Source organism: Anas platyrhynchos, chromosome 6 (assembly GCF_047663525.1).
Source record: "Anas platyrhynchos isolate ZD024472 breed Pekin duck chromosome 6, IASCAAS_PekinDuck_T2T, whole genome shotgun sequence".
Lineage (NCBI taxonomy): Eukaryota > Metazoa > Chordata > Aves > Anseriformes > Anatidae > Anas > Anas platyrhynchos.
In genome coordinates, this window is record NC_092592.1 from 29,704,387 (window position 1) to 29,722,106 (window position 17,720).

The 17,720-nt window shown below is 37.4% G+C and overlaps 1 long non-coding RNA gene across 1 annotated transcript; it reads left to right on the top strand.

Moving 5' to 3' along the window:
• The first annotated feature begins 4,896 nt into the window (after positions 1–4,896).
• LOC140002841 (uncharacterized) lies at positions 4,897–16,827 on the top strand. Its single transcript, XR_011810376.1, has 3 exons — positions 4,897–5,109; positions 13,676–13,975; positions 15,910–16,827. It is a non-coding gene; the product is annotated as an uncharacterized lncRNA (long non-coding RNA).
• Positions 16,828–17,720: the final 893 nt, after the last annotated feature.

Here is a 17,720-nt window from a genome sequence, read left to right on the forward strand (position 1 = left end):
AAACTGAAAGATGGGGTCTTCCCCATTTCATTAACTTACTGATGCTGGCAGATAGTTTTCAAGACACATTTCTTTTCCCTGGTCAGTATATCAATAGTGATCCACAGTGCAGCCTCAGGTGTTCCACAGAATGATTTCAAGTCCTTTCCCACCACCCATAAACATGCCTACATATAACAACACAGAATTACAACAAAAGAAAATAAATGAACAGGCAAAATCTACAGCTAAACTTTACTTGGTGGAAAATCAAATCTATTCTGACACAAGATGGTCCACGGGTTTGCTTTTTAAAATGCTTCTGTTAATAAAGACTGAAAGTCACTTTTCCATAAGATTTGTAGTAGACTAGTTATCCTCCTAGCAGATCTGAGAGGTAGAATGCAGCGTTTCTGTTACTACAGAACCCATCACATTAAGAAGGAATGAAAACTGCTGTTTACAGCTGACAGGAGAGCCATGTTAATATATTCCTCTGTAACAACAAAATGGTCTGGAGCAAATAAATATCTCAGAAGGATGGACTTTGCATAGATAGGGCATCCCTTTCTTTGAGAGTTATTGTGGCTGATGGTCCTGCAATAGCATCCAGCTTTGCCCCAGGGCTTTTAGACTCTACATACTACGGTCATCTCACAGAGTCAGAAGCATCTCTGACACCAGAGTGTCAGAGCCCAAGGCACAAAGGAGATGTGACAATCGAAGGACAAAGAAAAGCTGGCTTCTGTTTTGGGGGAACACTGACCATTCAGAAGAAAATTATTATAAAACTATTTGTAAAATGTTGCTTTTTTTCAGTTGCCCATCTGAACAGACTGCAAAGAGCATGTGTCTACTCCTAAAATGTTGCCAGGGTTGAGGTCTAGAGTGCTGTCTTTGGGAAGTCCATCTTTGCGAGAGATGACATAGGGAAACCAGCAGGAACAAAAGTCTGTCACAGGCTGTGTAAGTGTAGTAATGGTAATAAAAGGCAGAATAATTACAACTGGAAAAAAAAAAAAAAAAAAAGGAATGTTTTTCCTTCTGGATGGGAATGAATGGGATTTCAACTGTGCAGCTGCACTTCTCAGGAGCAGCATGGACTTTGATTTCACCATCTCCTGCTTTGCTATCTAGATGGGAGAAGGGAAAGGGATTTTCTTGCCCCTGCATATACCCTTTGAAAACTAATTTTCTTATAGGATTGACTCCATCAAAAAATTCCCCTGAAATAATTTTCTTTCTCTGCCCCTCTGCCCTAGTTTCTCTACCTTTCTTCAGCAGCTGAATATGAAACCAGTTCAACTCTGGAACAAAAATATTATTTTGTTCTTTTGTCTTATTTTGAGAAATGGAATGAAAACTTCTGTTTTACAGGCAAATCAATTCCTTCTCCAACCACACTTCATATTACAACAGACAATAGAAAAATACCCGTTCTCTCTAAACTTGACAGATGCCACCACAAGGTGAGAAGGAACCACTTTTTGCTTTCAGTATAGTCTATTTTTTTTTTCTTTTAATATGTTATGTACATGGAAACACTTCATCCATCAATTTAGAAGTTCATTTCCTGCTGCTGCCCTTCACCCTTCATTCAGGTCTCCCAAGCCAACCGTGACCGTGCAACATAACTGACTCTAGTATAAATAAGAGCTGAGGAAATGGAAAATTAAGAGCTCCTCTAGCCCTAAGGCTAAGTATCACCCTCCTATTTGTTTTCTCTGTATGCTAGACTTAATACTTTTTCTCAGCTGGGCATATGAGCTAATACACTGTATAATCAGAGGGAAAACATCACCTTATAGAAAACTCATTTCTTATCAAACTTGAGATTTCTGTGGATACTGGAAATATTTTTCTGTGTCATAGTATGTGAACAGAATAGAGAAGAAACAACACAAGTGAATAATTATTTGCAGCTTTAGGGATTCATTTGCATAGAAGATTCTGAACACTGAAAGTGGAGGGAGACTCGACACTCTTCTTCCATCTGTGCCACCTTGTTGCTGAAATCTAAGGAATTTAATGTGGGAACTCAACTGATGCACAAAAACCTTCTATCTTTACCAGGCAATTAGTGCTGAATATTCCCAGCCCACCTATAGTGCACAAATCTCCATCATAGCAATTACATGAAACTGTCTCCTTATCTATCTTACATATTTAGTTCAGATACTCTGCAGTACCCATCCATTCCACACAATGGGTATATATGTGGGATACATCTGTATGGATAGATTTGGTCTATGGCAGGGTCTGAGGGAATTCAGATTGTGAATAATAATCTATTCACACTAGGCATATTAATCTAAAATGGTGCAAGAGCATGAAAGAGTACAGGCCTTAGAGCAATCCCCTTTAGCCAGCTGATATTCACAATTCATCAACCCATCATCTATTTAAGGTTTATCTAAGTGTGTGTTACAGAGAGAGAGAGATGGATAGAGAGAAGTGTTTGGATAAAGACACATTAAGAGAGATGTAAATTAATCAATATAACTTCAATACTTTAAAAACTTCTTTAAAAAGCTGTAAATATGGTACCACAAGAAGGTAGTCTGTAAGGGAAGAACTTAGCTTGTATCAGATATTCATCAGTATGAATAGCACTTGATAAAAGATACATAAAATACAATTCCCGTCACCCAAACCAGGCCTCAAGCATCCCCTTCACTCTCATTCATGTTGCAGGCAGACCAAATTCAGCCACTCAGACCATCTGTCCTGTGATCAAATTTTTTACTGACTATCTTGTTATCTAAAATAAAATGTAAGTAAAACCTTTTAAGCTCATCCCATCAGTCAGTTGCTCACCCACTGTATTTTGTATCTGTCAAGCTGTGTGCTGGGTATTTTCAGGATACCATGAGAGACAGTGTATCAAAACCTTTACTAAAATCCAAAAAGATCACATCACTTGGCTTCCCTTGGTCAACTAGATGGGTAACCTTGCTCTAAAAGGAAATTAGGTTAGTTAAGCAGGACTTTCCCTTCATGAACCCGTGTTGACTTTGACCAATCACTACGTTGTCTTTCAAGTGTTTTTCAATAACCTGACTACGCATTCTTTTTCTTCTCTACAGCACAGAGGTGAAATAAGTTGGAATCTAATTCAGTGTTTACATTTCCATCATACTGATCTGAAGATGGTTAGTGGTGATTTATCTGAGGCTACACAGGAGATTCAAAATAAAACACAGACTTGCTGTAACACTGTCCATGTCTTCAATAATGGTCCTAAACACCAGGTCAGCCTCCCACATGAGATTCATTTTTAAAAAAAAGTCGCTATTGAATCTCTTTGATCTTTCATATGATCTTTCATATGGCTGTAAAAATGGGACTCGTTCTTTACAGTGTATATTTTAGCTCCTTCTTTTATATAGATAAAGGAACACTGAATAGCGCAGACAAATTTGTAATGTAAGATGTTCTTTGAAAGACCTTACCCCCCCCCAGCTCCCAGGAGCTCATGATTCTGGAGTCATTGTCTTTTATGAGGCCCTCAGGCTCACTCACACACACATGCGCTTTCTCTCTAGCTTCCAACATTTCAGGAAAAAAGTTTGAAAAATTCTAATCTGCTTCTCCATTCCATCTTCCCTTGATCAACACCAGAAAACAAGTGAAAAGATGACAACATGATTTTTTAAAGCCTTTTGACTATTGAGCTAATATCACAAACTCTCTGGCAAGGGTTTGACTTGGGCAGTGTGTGTGCTGGTCTACTTATTAGAGCAGACAGAGGAAGATCTTCTAAGCACTTAGTTTCCCTTACTTTTTCCTGAGCTGGTTAAAACTTCACGAAAGCTGGGAAAAAGAAGTGTCTAAGTCTGGATGTTGTAGAGCTGAATGCAGCTGGTAGTGTACTTCTAATGAGACAGAAAGAAAAGGATGGATATAATCAGGCTTTCACTGCAAACAGAAGTACATGGAAGTGGCTGTACTTCCTTAAGGAATATCTTTATGGGAAGTTATAAGAAAGGCAGAAAGCCCTGCAGAGTATCCTACTCTACAGATTGTGTCATGAAAAGTTACTGGCTATGAGATTGATTAGCAATAAGAACCCAGAACCATGATCATTCCTTTGTGCTGAAGTCTCCACATACTGCTAGCGTACTTGACTGGTGCTGACAGGCCACCTGGTACACTGCTTACTGGATTCACAAGGGAAAGTGCATTTATTATGGGCAGGATTATCTAAATTGGTGATGCACAGAAAATACATGTATAACATCCTTGCCCTGAGTATCCTGTATCACAGAGGAGACAGGGAGAGAGCAAAGAAAATAAAAGGGGCGGGAGGAGAAGAGATCATTTTGTTCTCAGGCGCAGCTGAAATGGAAAATTGTGAAGCGGGGATCAATAAGGGGTAAAAAGTGAATTTGTGGAATGAATAACATGTCATTGTAACCACAGAGACAAAGTTTTTTATTCTGGGATTGATTTCCCTTAATACATTCTTTCCATTAGTTTCTTTGGTCACTTGTTGAACCCTGATTAAGGAAACACTATCTGAAGTAGTCCCCATTCGTATCAAAACTCCTCGGAACCATCTTTTCTATTCTGGGCTGAACCATTCTGAGAAGCTGGCTGTTAGATCAATAACAAAGCAAGGAAGCAAGGACAAAATAAGTTTGTTTGCCTTTTTTTTTTTTTTTTTTTTTAAAGGACCTTTTTACTCTATTGCAATCTATTTAGCTTTCCAATCATGTGGCAACTTCTGTTAGTCTTCAAGAGGGAAGGAAGAATGCCGTACGGCAGAACGGCTTGTGTGCCCTCCTAGGAAAACCTGCACCTGCTTTCTGCCCACGCATCCGCTCTCATCTCAAATCCAAGCCACGAGCTGATGCTACACAGCTGCTGTGAGGCATTATGTCAGGGCTCCATTTGCCAGCATTTCTGCCACTCTGGATCATATTGGTGTCTCGTAACAGCTCCCAGAGCAGCTTCATCAAGCTGCTAATGTCAACCAAGTAAATAATGCATGCTTCAACTTTGGGCTAAATATACATTTGTCTGATAGACTGTAACAGCCACCAAGTCTGTTGTGCTAAGCAATCCTTAGCTGTATATTTACCAGATCAATGGAGTGCTTACAGCTTGGACACATGAATCAGTGTTTAGGTAAGTTTTAAAATAATTATTAGAAGTAAAAGAATACTGCTGTCTATATATGGCATTTATGTGGAAGAAACCTTCTCTCTCTTTCTCTCTCTCTCCTTCTCTCCTTTTTTTTTTTTTTTTTTTTTTCTTCTGGAGCCCCTTGAGCCCTGATCAGCAGAGGTACTTAGGCACAACTGAGTAAGTTGAAGTCAGTGTCTTAGCTTCACTCATTATAAACATGACTTCTGCAGAGCATGATAGGATTCTCACAGGATCCATCCTGTTCCCTAGTATCATTTCAGAACAGTTGACACTAACCAAGGCACTTGTTTGCTATAAGAGAAGAAAAGAGAAAGCACTGTGGTACTGGTCTACTTGCTCTGGGGTCTGAATCTATTAAGGACAATAGTACTGCATGAGGATGTTTCTGCAGGAACAAAATACACAGGCAAAATCTAGATTTTTATTTTATTTTTTTTTTCACCAGAAAAAGAACCACAATTTGTACTCATTTCCCATGTGGGAATAAGATGCATAAGCTCTGCAATGTACTCTCTCCCTCATTTACTTGGGCATGCGAGTTGAAGAAGGCAGCTGGTTTTATTGCTCTCAGGTTACTAATGCAGTGACTGTGGACCTCACCTGAGGAAATTCTGAAGAAGCCACATGGTGGCTTACTGAAGTTAAATTTTCTACTGCTCTGACAAGAAGTTCTCTGCTGTCAGAGATGAACCAGCTCAGTAGATTTCATTTTCCAGTTGTTGGTAACCAGGATGATGAACATAGGATATTGCCTCTTTCCATCAGATACTATTTTTAAAGCGTGGAGTGCACATACCTGCCTCTCTATCAGAGTTTAAGCCAGATAAAATCAAAGGTGTTTCTAAATTTCTAGGAGTAATGTTATCCATGAGATGGTGATTCCAGCTTGTCCATTTTTTTTTTTGTTTGTTTGAGTAGAATCTGTGGGAAGGTGAAACAGAGAAGAAAGATTCATTTATGCAGGACACTAAGGAGGGTTGCATGAGCATTGAGGGCCCACTTTTACCTAGTCAGCAGTAAGAGCATTGACAAGAAACAGCTTCTTATAGAAAAATTAATGTAAGCTAATTTGGTTAAAAATCTGTGAGGGATGTTATGCTAAGGGAGCATGAAGATTTGTTGTCCGTCATCTGACACAGAGGAAAGGAGAAAATTCTAACCAGAAATAGAGGAATAGCTGCACAGCCTACTACAGCAGTCTTATTTTCAAATGCATTTACTCCAAAATTTATTTGTTCCATCCTTTCAACCAATACCCAGTATTGCTGCAATCCAGACACGAGGTCTGCTTGAACTTGACTCTCAACTGACAACACACAACATTTCACAATTAACTCTTATTACTACTGTCTCCAGAGTCCTGACTCTCATCTTGCATGTCAAAACATCAACTGTTTCAGACCCTAATTGTGTTGTCAGTGACCTTTGTAAACTAATCTTCTACAGCCATTTGATCAATTAATGTTTTATGCAAAGATTAGTACAATCTGAATAAATAAATAAACTAAACTAAATATGAAATTACAATAAACAACATGTCAGGCAGGAAAATATTGGTTTAAGAATTCTAATGATGATCATGATTTATTAATGCACTTGTCAGCATCTGTTGCTGAAGGCATTATGCATGCCTTGATAGTATTTGCCTTGATTTGTTGAATGGAAGACAGATAGACAACAATTGTATAGTGAAAAGTATTACAGTGTCTGAATCCTGTCTTTTTCATGTATAGGGGAGCGTTTCTTCATGCTCTCCCTGAATCTGGACTTTCTTTATATCTTCTTTATTAACACTGAAAAAAATCTCCAGATCAACACTCTGTGTACCATGTTCCGTCAACTCCTGTGATCAGGCAAAGATGATTTGAATATTTCAATGCCTCATAGTGAATTCAGGAGCAACATGTTATTTCTATATGATTCTTTCTAGAAGGAGGAATATCAGATAGATCTCAGAAATTAAGGAACCTTAGTTTTTCTACTCCGGTACCTTCACATATTTCATAATTTCTGGAGAATTTCTGTTGTTAAAAGTGGATTAAAATGAGGAATGACTGCAGACTGTATTTTTACTATATATACCATGGTGCTCACTTCAGTGGGCTGTTTTACAGTCATGACTAAAATTTGCAAGTTGATCTGCATTTTCTTTATATTTTCAGCTGTTCTGTCATACATCTGAATTTTCTCTCCAGGCATTTATTATGTGGATTGTTAAAAAAATCACCCAAACCAAAAGAATCACTGTTATTTTCACATTTTGGGGAAGAGGTATAGCAAATTACGTTGTTTTTTTTTTTTTTTTTTTTTTTTTTTTTTTTTTTTTTGTAACTTCTATTGCAAAATATCTTTAAGTGCTTCAAGGTAGGTTTGATTGGAAATCAAATTCTTACAGCTATTTTTGAGATGACATTTCTTAGAACTCCTGCAGTATCCTCACTGTCCATGAAAGGAAATTATTTTAGGTGTGAAAAAGTGTAGTGGTGGAGGTTCTGGAAGCTCTGGATTCCCATTGTCCACTCAAACATCAGGTTTCATAGTTTAACCACTGAACCTTAAGGCTAAAGGCAGAATTATCTTGTCCTCTTCTGGATTTAGGTCTGCGAGTTCTTAAGTAAGATGCAGTCCACATCCTACTCATTCTGTTAGTCAATAATTCCTATCAGTTGTGGTAGGTGCTTCCCTGTCTAGCATTCTGGGTATTGATAATCCCATTTGAGCTAAACTGACAGTCTCCAGCTTCCTACTACTAAGAAAAAGACCTTATCTTTTCCATCTTGAGCCAAGTACAGGCTGAGAACAATGGCACAGAAGCAAACACCACAGTGAGTCTGGTGAATGGTCAGACCCACTAGGGACAAATATTCCACAGACATTTCTGTGTTGTTCCTAGGCAAAATTATTGTAGGCTGATGGTGATGGGATGATCAGGAAACAACAAGTGGAAGGAACCCTAAGAAAACTGACTTTCAGATGCTCAAATATCTTAAAAGCTCTCAGAATCCCACCCTAGTGCTTTAAGACCAGGATAAAAATTTGCTATCTTTCCAGCTACATTAGCAGTGAAAACTTTGGACTGGAAAATAATGGAGATAGTGATCCTTTGATCTATTACTCAGAAGCTCTTCAGCAAATCTAATGAACAACATAAAAGTTTTTCTAGCGCAGGAGAAAGCTGTTAAACAGATTGCACTGGTCTATGGAAATGTCATTTTTTTTTTTATAGACCCATAACACAGATAAATTGTGGCTTAAAGACAGAGGTGGCCTTTGTTGAACCTCATATGTTCTTCTGATCTTTGTTTGTGAACCCTGCTCTCCAGAGGTTTATTCCAGATATTCAAGCAATGCTTCTTTTTGGATAAACAATAGGAACAATTTGTCTTTCCCTGGACACATCAGTCCTCTTGTCAGCTTTATTTCTCTTTATCTTTTAAGAGTTTTTTTGTTTCAAAGGTATTAAATGAAACACCACTTGGTGTGATATCAGAGAGGAAATATCTTCATTTAACAGATGTAGTCTTTTAATTGATTCAGTTGTGTATTACATTTGACCTTTTGATATCCCAGGTGTTTAGACTCCTAGTAAGTTTATACCTTCATCTTATATTTGTTTCTTAAGAAGACATCTAAATTTTCTAAAATATAATACATTATTGACTTATTCATTCGTTTTCTTGATCCAATAGAAGGTGAATCTGTTCTGTAAACAAAGATCTTTTAGTTCTTTTCTGACAAAGTTATTTTATCTATTGGAAATTTGGTTTCTCTTTAATAAAGAGCAACAGAGAAATTCTTTGGAAAAATAAAGCAAAACAGATGGCACTGATGAACAATAAAAATGACAGTAAGCACATTGCCATACTCCTCTCTTGCTCCTCTGGTTTAGGAGACTCAATGTGTGACAAAGATATGGAAAGATACAACCAGTACTCAAACAAGGGCGATGGTGACACTATTGCAGTTATCTCAGGGAATAATCACAGAACATTTGAAGTAGAGAAGAAACCTTGCCATTTCAATTTCATCAGGAAATATAAAACAGCTACTGAAAAGAAGAACAAAGCAAGTGAAAAGGATCATCTGGCTTCATCATTGTCTTTTTAAAATAAAATTCTTAGCATGGACAAGAAATTGGAAAAAAAAAGTAGCTCAAAGGCTGTTCAGGAAAAAGAAGAAAAAGTGTTGGGAAACTTGGAAGGATTAGTGGACAGAAGTAGACAGATCATTTCTTGCATGGCATTTCTACTTACATTTTATTGCAACAGTTCCTAAGCAAAGTGCAAAAGGCTTTTTATTGTCATATCAGATATAAATGGTAAAATTTAATGTAGTACTTGTCAGCTTTAAATACTGGAAGTATCAATAAAATGTCAAATTATACTTGACTTCAATCCTAAATGGTTATAAAAATGCAATCCAAATTTACAGTCATTTAGTCTTCTCCTCCCTTCCCCCTCCCTTCTTCCCAGTAAAGCTCTACTATATGAGATTTGTGGGGAGGAGCTAAATTTTCTTTTCTGTTTCAAATCTGGTGATTCATTGGGGTTTACATCACCACTGAAACTTTCTTTCCTTAGAAATCAATGGCTGAAGACTGAAGCTGGGACCTGACTTTTTAATTATGGCTTGAAGTAATGTAATTGTGTATCTTAATGGCTCATACATCTCCTTGACAGATTGTCCAAGTTTGTTTAAAGTTTTGAAAGCAGTGAAATCAATTTATTAGACAGTCAGCTAGCAAAGAGAGAAAGCATTGTTATTAATTGGAATGTAGACATAATATCACCTAATATCTTTGTATTTTTGTGAAACATTTTACACATTGAAGATACTGGCTGAGAGTGCAGTAAAGAGGGGTATGAGTTTCTATTCAGTGATATTTTATATTCCTGATACTTCAGTGAGCAAAATGGCTCTGATTGCAGGATAAGTGCAACATTGCAAGCCCTGGCTTTGCAGACAGTGAGTTTGGGGAGATTTCTGAATGTTAGGATATGTTGGCTGACAATACAGGGTATCAGGGTCGTAGCACCCTATTCCAGCATGTAGTGTGCCCTGAAATATGGCTTTGGTCTCAATCCTTTAGCAAAAAAGCACAGGTAGAAAGTCTGCCTAGCCAGCAGGGAGTTATACGAAATAATCTAATGGCCCTTTCAGGCTTCAGATGTCCATTAGCCTCTGGCTTAAGAAATCATCACCCACATAAAGGTTAAGCAAAGTCCTTTTAAATGCAATAAACACCTTTCCCAGAAGCTTTGATTGAAAGTATCTGTAAATGTCATGGTTTCAATATTAATAGTCCTCGCTGATGTTGGTTAGGCTAATCCTCAGCGATGCTAACCAAAATCATTCCATTTGCTGTTCAGGTTACTCTGCCATCCTGCAAAGAACTGCCTGTGCCTATTAGTATCCTTTTCATTAGTGGTTTTATGATTCATGTGAAATGCAGAGCAACAGGTCTAAATGCAGCTCTGAAATGAAGAGATTTATCTAGTTTGCTAAGACATTATTAACTTGTATTGCAGCTTTTTCTCTCTCATCAATTTTTGCAATTGTCAAACTTGGCCTGCATCTGTTCTCAAGAATCACCACAAAACAGTAGAAATTAAATTATCTTGAGCTAATCCCTTGTTACTATGGAAAAAACAAACAAACAAACAAACAAACAAAAAAAAACCTGACCAGCCAGGAAAAAATAACAGGAAATATCATGGAAAATAGGAAAATAGGGAATATATGTTTGTGAAAATATTAAGGAACTTTGATTCCTAAAAAGGCTCTCAGGAAAACTAACTAACTAAATAAAAGAAAATTAAAAAAAAAGAAAAAAAGAAGTAAAGAAAACAAACAAAACCAATAACAATGCACACTTTGAAAAAAAACACCAAGTAGCCTTTTGTAAGTACTGGAGAGTGACTGGTAGATTAAAAGAAAACAAAACAAAACAAAACAAACAAACAAACAAACAAAAACCTTCTCAAATGAATTTCTGGGGCAAGGAGCATAGCTATTTCAAGGAGGAATGCAGTATTCATCAGAAGCTCTAAGTAAAATAAAACCCGGCATTAAAATGGCCTTCCTCAAATGACAGAATGACTTGCTGAAGTGGCTTCTTTCTTCAGTACTGACCTTCACGAATGAAGAGTTCAACTACTTGAAAACCTAAGAAATTAAAATGATCTCTGAATTTCCAGTGAAGTGGAATTCCACCTGTAGTTAAGAGCCAGCCCTGACATCCTCAAATGAAAAAAGGAGTGTGAAGTAGTGTATTAGTTTTAGGGACAGTGATCTTTCCTGTCGATTGGGGTTACTTGACAATATTTTCAGTGTCCTTCAGGCCAAATATTGTGTGATTGCACAGAGATAAATTTCCCATGAAATCTGACAGTGTAAATCTGCTGCATAAGGGAGATCTAATGATTTTTTCAATATAATTCAGTGATCAAAGGCCAAAGAGAAACCCAGTCTCTTCAATCTTCTGCTACTCTTGGCACCTAAGTCACAGAAAAGTAGCATCTACTAATTCCTCCAACCAAAGGAGCTTGTAGTAGTTTATCTGTACCTCACTCTGGATTTAACAACTGCTTCTTACCCAACACATGGTTGATTACTATTGTTGGTGGATTTCTGGTGCCAGATCAGTAGCACAGCACTGTTTTGGAATGACAGCTCAACTGGAGAAGAATTCTGGCATCCACATTTCAGAAGCAAAGACAAATCTCACAATAGACAGACACAGGAATGACCCTAGAAAAAAGTAAATGGTATTTGTTAAAGATAGCTCAGATTTTCTCAGGGATTTGTTACCATGAAGCTGGTTTATATGGTGTGCCAGGAAAACTGTGACAAATTAGAAATGGTTACAATTTTATTTCTTCTTTTGTGTTCCTCCATAAAATCTCATTTTTTAATTTTATAGTGCCCTGGCCAAACACCATGAGATAACTGGATGCAAAGTTATCTCTTTTCTTTTTCTGTTGGATAAGAAGCTGAATTCTGGTATGAAACAATTTCAGGATGTATGACTGCATCATTAAAGAGATAAGCATTTCTGTTGAAAATGTAGTAAATCTCTCATAAAGGTAATTATGCATACATATATATACACATTTACAATACAATACACATATACACATACAATCAAATCTGTTTGTGGCTGCATGCCAACTTGACAAACTGTCATGGTTTGTCTGGGATAAAGTTAAATTTCTTCACAGTGGTTCATATGATGACGTGCTTTAGATTTTTCATGAAAATAGTGGTGATAATACAATGATGTTTTAGTTGTTGCAGAGCAGTGCTTACACAGAGACAAGGACTTTTCTATTTCTTCTGCTGCCCTGCCAGCGAGGGAGGGGGGGTGCACCAGGAGGTGGGAGACGACACAACCAGGACAGCTGGCCCAGACTGGCCAAAAGGGTGTCCAATACTACATGGCATCATGCTCAGCAATATAAACTGAGGGTAAAGAAGGAGGGAGGGGGGGATTTTTGGAGTGATGGCGTTTGTCTTCTCAAGAAACTGTTGCATGTGATGAGCCCTGGTTTCCTTGAAATGGCTGAGCACTTGTCTTCCAATGGGAAATAGTGAATAAATTGAATGAATTATCTGTTTTGCTTTGCTTGTGCACACATTTTACTTAGTAAACTGACTTTATCTCAACCCATGAGATTTTATCCTTTTTTTCTTTTTCTTCTTTTCTTTTCTTTTTTCCTGATTCTCTCCTCCATCACGCTGGGGGTAGGGAGGGGGAAGGAGTGAATGGCTGTGTGGAATTTAGCTGTATGCCAGGTTAAATCACAACATAAACAAGTTATGATATTGTCTTTGAGAAGTCTTTGCAAAACATATTCTAGGAAACTCCATGCCTCCATAGGATCTGGAGTCAAGTGAAGCTTTGACACCTTTAGATCAAGCAGTGTCACAGTGTTTCAGTCCTTCAGCCTTGAACATCTCAAGGTCAAACCTTACATCAGTTCCAAGGAGACTCAGTTATTTTTGAGCTAAAAGAGAGAAGCTGGTAGTGACAATGAGACAGGTTGACATTTTAGGGGTTTCTAATAAAACACCACACTGAGCTCTCACCTACAAAAAGTAGGACTTTTCTCTTCAAAAGTGGATGTGGAAGGCAAAGGTCTGACCTTTCATCAGCTGAGCGATTTCCTCTCTGAATTGGGATATGGGATTCTAAGGAACAGATGACCTTGATGGTTGAATAAATCCCAGGCACCATAAGTTAACTCTTGCCTGCAGAATCCATTTCTCTTCAACAATCTTTCTGTTTGTTGCCTTAGCTGGCAAAAGGTAAAACTTTTGCCAGGATAGAGAAAGGAGATCGAAAGTAAAAAGCTGCTAAAGAAGCAACCTCCACAGTCTCTGAAGAGCCATGTTATCACTGTGTTGTTGTCTCTTAACAAAATCAGCTCACTCTTGTTTCCTCTTTCTACCAAAAAACAATGTTTTGGGGTTATAATCAGATTTGGTACATCTCCACCACCTGAAAACTAATCCCAAGTTTCTTCCTGATTTGTGCATGGAACAGTGAACACCTCCTCCATATGCTGCTTCTTCTGACTTGCAATAAAAGACACCTCCAAGAGGAAAGCTTTAAGGAGCACTGAAAAATGAAGGGATCTACCCTGATAACCCAGAGAATGTTTGTAATAATTGCAAGCACTTTGATGAGGACCCCGAGAAATCCTACAGCTTCTGTGTATGGAAAGGAAGTGAAAGAATGGCAGAGCAGTCACCGTCGTGAATACACCAGGACAGTCTGAAGTCCTCAAGAGGAGCCTGGATGGACAGATATGAAACATGTTAAACATAGAGGAGGACGTGTTAGGTCTGTTGGGGTCTGTGCCTTGCTCTGCTGTAGACTCTCAGCATGATACTAGACAAGTCTGACTGACAGTTTCAACAAGAAGAGAAGAAAGGTGCCCAGTGTGAAGTGTTCTGGGATATAACCACATTTCTGTTTAAAAACTGCAGTGTATGCAGTGTTATAGCTCTCTGCACTCTGGCTCAGAGGACAGACAGGCTTGTTTCTAGGGATGTGGCAATACTTGGGGAGCTACAGCATCTGAGCAGTAAATGACATATCTTGGAATAATAAGGGAGGCACATCACCTGGGCACCTTTTTTTGTGGTGAATTTGCCATGTTTATAGATGTCTGGAAACTGAAATCCTGATATCTACATTATCAATTTCCTGACTGAAACTCAAATAGAGCAGTTTTTATGTCTCATGCCTACATATTTGAAGTCCAAGTGAGCATTTTGTTTTAGTTGCAAGAAGAGTGTTTATTTCTCCTAGCTAATCTACTACTCAGCCCTGAAATTCAATGTTATAGCGGGAACCACAATGTTAATACTGTTTTTAGCCTTAGAGGTTAACTTGTGTGAAGAAGAGGGGTACTGGAATCTGTCCCTGTCCATGGCAGGGCTGGGGGGAACTAGATTATCCCTAAGCTCCCTTCCAATGCAAACCATTTTATGACTCTATGATTCTATGATAAGAGGATGTTTGGAGATACCAGGATAGACTCTAAGTAGAATATCTGTCCTGATAGTAATAAATGACACTGTTCCCATGAATCAAAACTTTTGAATAATTAGTAAATATATAATTTATTTGCATACATAAATCCTTCAAAATACTTTTTTTTTTTTTTTTTTCCTGCTGAGAAGAAAAATGGAAAGATGCATTTCTGACACATATGGGATTATTAGAAGACAATAAAAGATTCAGGCATGTTTTCTGCAGCCAGAATATACAGAAAAAGAATAGACAGTAGCTAAGTTTGTTGTAATGTAGAAACAAACTTTCCAGTTAGTCACACAAAGCCTGGAAAATCCACTTTCAAATAGATTAGGAGTTTCCATTAAGGAGTCTGTCATTATGATGTTGTGGAGACAATTCCTGAAAGGTTTCAAAAGCCAAACAAGAGCCGATTAGCTTCAATATCAAAGCAGAGTGGCCCATTTAGCCCAGCACTATTGATCTTAAATACAATCTCTGCTTAGACAGGCAGCAACTTCAAAAGCGAAACAACAATTAAAAAAAAAAAAAAAAAAGAAAAAAGCTCACTCAAAGAAACTCACAACATGACAACTGTAAAGAAAATGGAAACATCTTAGTTCTGTTCTTCTAAGAGGCATAGGAGAAATATTGCCCATGTTTTTGTATCTAAATGCCCTTTGAATCAAAGTTTTTCATGAGGCAACCAAGCATCTTTTTAAAGGGCAGACAAATAGAAATGCCTCCAATCTGGTCAGCTATAGCAACGCCAAGTGGTTTTCATCATGGGAATATTTGCTAGATGGAATTCTTGAAAAATGCATCTGCCTTGACTCTAGAGCTCGAGAAAATTCTCTGTAAAATATACTGTTCTCATACTGAGATCAGGTAATGATGAAGCTGAATCTTTGAAATTAAGGGCTTACTGCTGACATGCTGCCCAAGTCTCCAAGGCTACGAGAAACTTTTCTATAACAATTTATCCTCCATGTAGAAGTCTTTTGAACACTTAGTCCATGTAACATTGAACTTATATGTTTTTGAATGTAGATAGGCAATGTCTCAGCCATGCTTTTGTGGTCAGCTATATCAATATTCTTCCTTTTTAATGATGGTGAGAAAGACACAAGCTCCCATTGTAGTAGTCCAGAATGACATGGTATTGGTAGGTAAAGTGTTTCTGGTAGAGCTGCAACGTTGTATATTGATTAGGCAGTGGACGTGATTGCTGTTTGTTTTACTTTTTGTTTTGTTTTCAGGTGGAGTAACTGCATGACTACAGCACATATGAATATAGAGAAATTGAGCATCATGATGAAGAAATAATACACATTGAGTGTTATGTTTATAAAAGGAATGAATGCCCTCCAAAGAGACCTGCTACAAGCAGGAGGAAAACTCAAAAGAGATGGTAGAAACTTCTATAAAGATAGTAAAAAAGAGTCATCCAGCAATAAGCCTGTTAAAGAGAAATTTGCTTCTGTGCATAACAGGTATAAAGATGGGGAAACTGAAATAATTATTCAAAAATGTTTTGCAGTGAAACAATGGCAATACTTACATGACCTCTATCCATGACTATAACCATGATGACATACTCATTTGCTGGAAGCCCATTATGGCAAAAATGTGATCAAAATATAATACATGTATACTAGGTGGTGATTTTGGAGCTTTCCCTGATCTTGCCATCTCAAAAACTTTTTATTTTTTTATTTTATTTTTATTTTTATTTTTATTCTATTTTTTTTTCTGATATATTAGTTCCACTCCAGAATACTGGACTTCTTGACAACCAACCTTTGGAGCTGCTAGTTCAAAACCCTTTTTAACAGCCTGGTATTAACCACGGCAGAATAACACAATATAGCCATGAGTAGTGCTTTCTCCACAATTTCAGTGGTCTGTCTTTACCTCTCTTCTGAAGGATGTAGAGCAAACATGATCTATTAGAACTGATCCTTGTTTGCTCTAGTCATTCTACTGAAACAGAATGCTACCTAGTGTGAATGATGCGATATTTGGAAAATAATTAAATGTGAAAAGATGTACTGCCGTGGGAGAGGCTAGCACTGTGACCCAGGCAGTTGCTGGCTAGAAGACAGAAACTTACTTTGTACACTATAAAGTCTTGAAGAAGAATCATGTTGTATGCACTCTGAGTCAGGGAAGTACTTAAGTACAAGACTGAATGCTCTGATGCTCTGTTGAGTAGAAAGTAAATATGCACTTTTTAAATATTTTTATTTTGAATCACTATTGGCTGGAGACAAATTTGAATTCAATTACTTGATATTCAAGTGTGTGGTAAAGTTCTGCTTCAATGTACCTGGATGCTACTGACATCAAAGCTGAATATGATCCTTCAATTCCATATCTATAGCACAGAAGTTGCTCTTAACAAGTGAAGAACCAAAAGTGGTTGCATTAAGAGTATCTGAATCACTGAAGGCAGAATTCTTACCTTGCATAAAACACCTATTTTCTTAGTCTTGCTCAGCAGAATCACTGTAAGTCCACTTAAGCAAAGAGATATAAACTGGGCAACCCTGACAGAATAGAAAGGGTCACATTTTTGTATTAGAAATAGTTAAGTTTTGGGATGTATTTCAGATTTACAGAGGAAAAAGAAAAACAGTGTTCACAATTATATCCCAAATGATCTGGAAGTACATAGTACACATTAAATAGACTTTCTTTCTTGAACAAAACCTTGCAGAGTTTTGCAGAGAAGTGTTTATGAATTATCAAATGAGTGTTTTGCAACCAAGATGAATATAATCAGAATAATAAATGGACAGCTATAGCTTCAGAAGGGGAAAAAAATGGGAAAATTGTCAATCTGCTTCTGTATGGTGTACGCATAATTAAATCTGTGCTGAAAGCTGCATGAAGCTGTGGCTGGAACAATTTCTATTTATTTATTTATTTATTTATTTATTTATTTATTTATTTATTTATTTATTTTGTAGTAGTAGTAGTAGTGAAATAACAAGAGGCAGATGCAATATTCGCTGTATCACTCTTTTGGCTACAGAAACTGCTAACCTCCTAACCTCCTCTTAGCCTA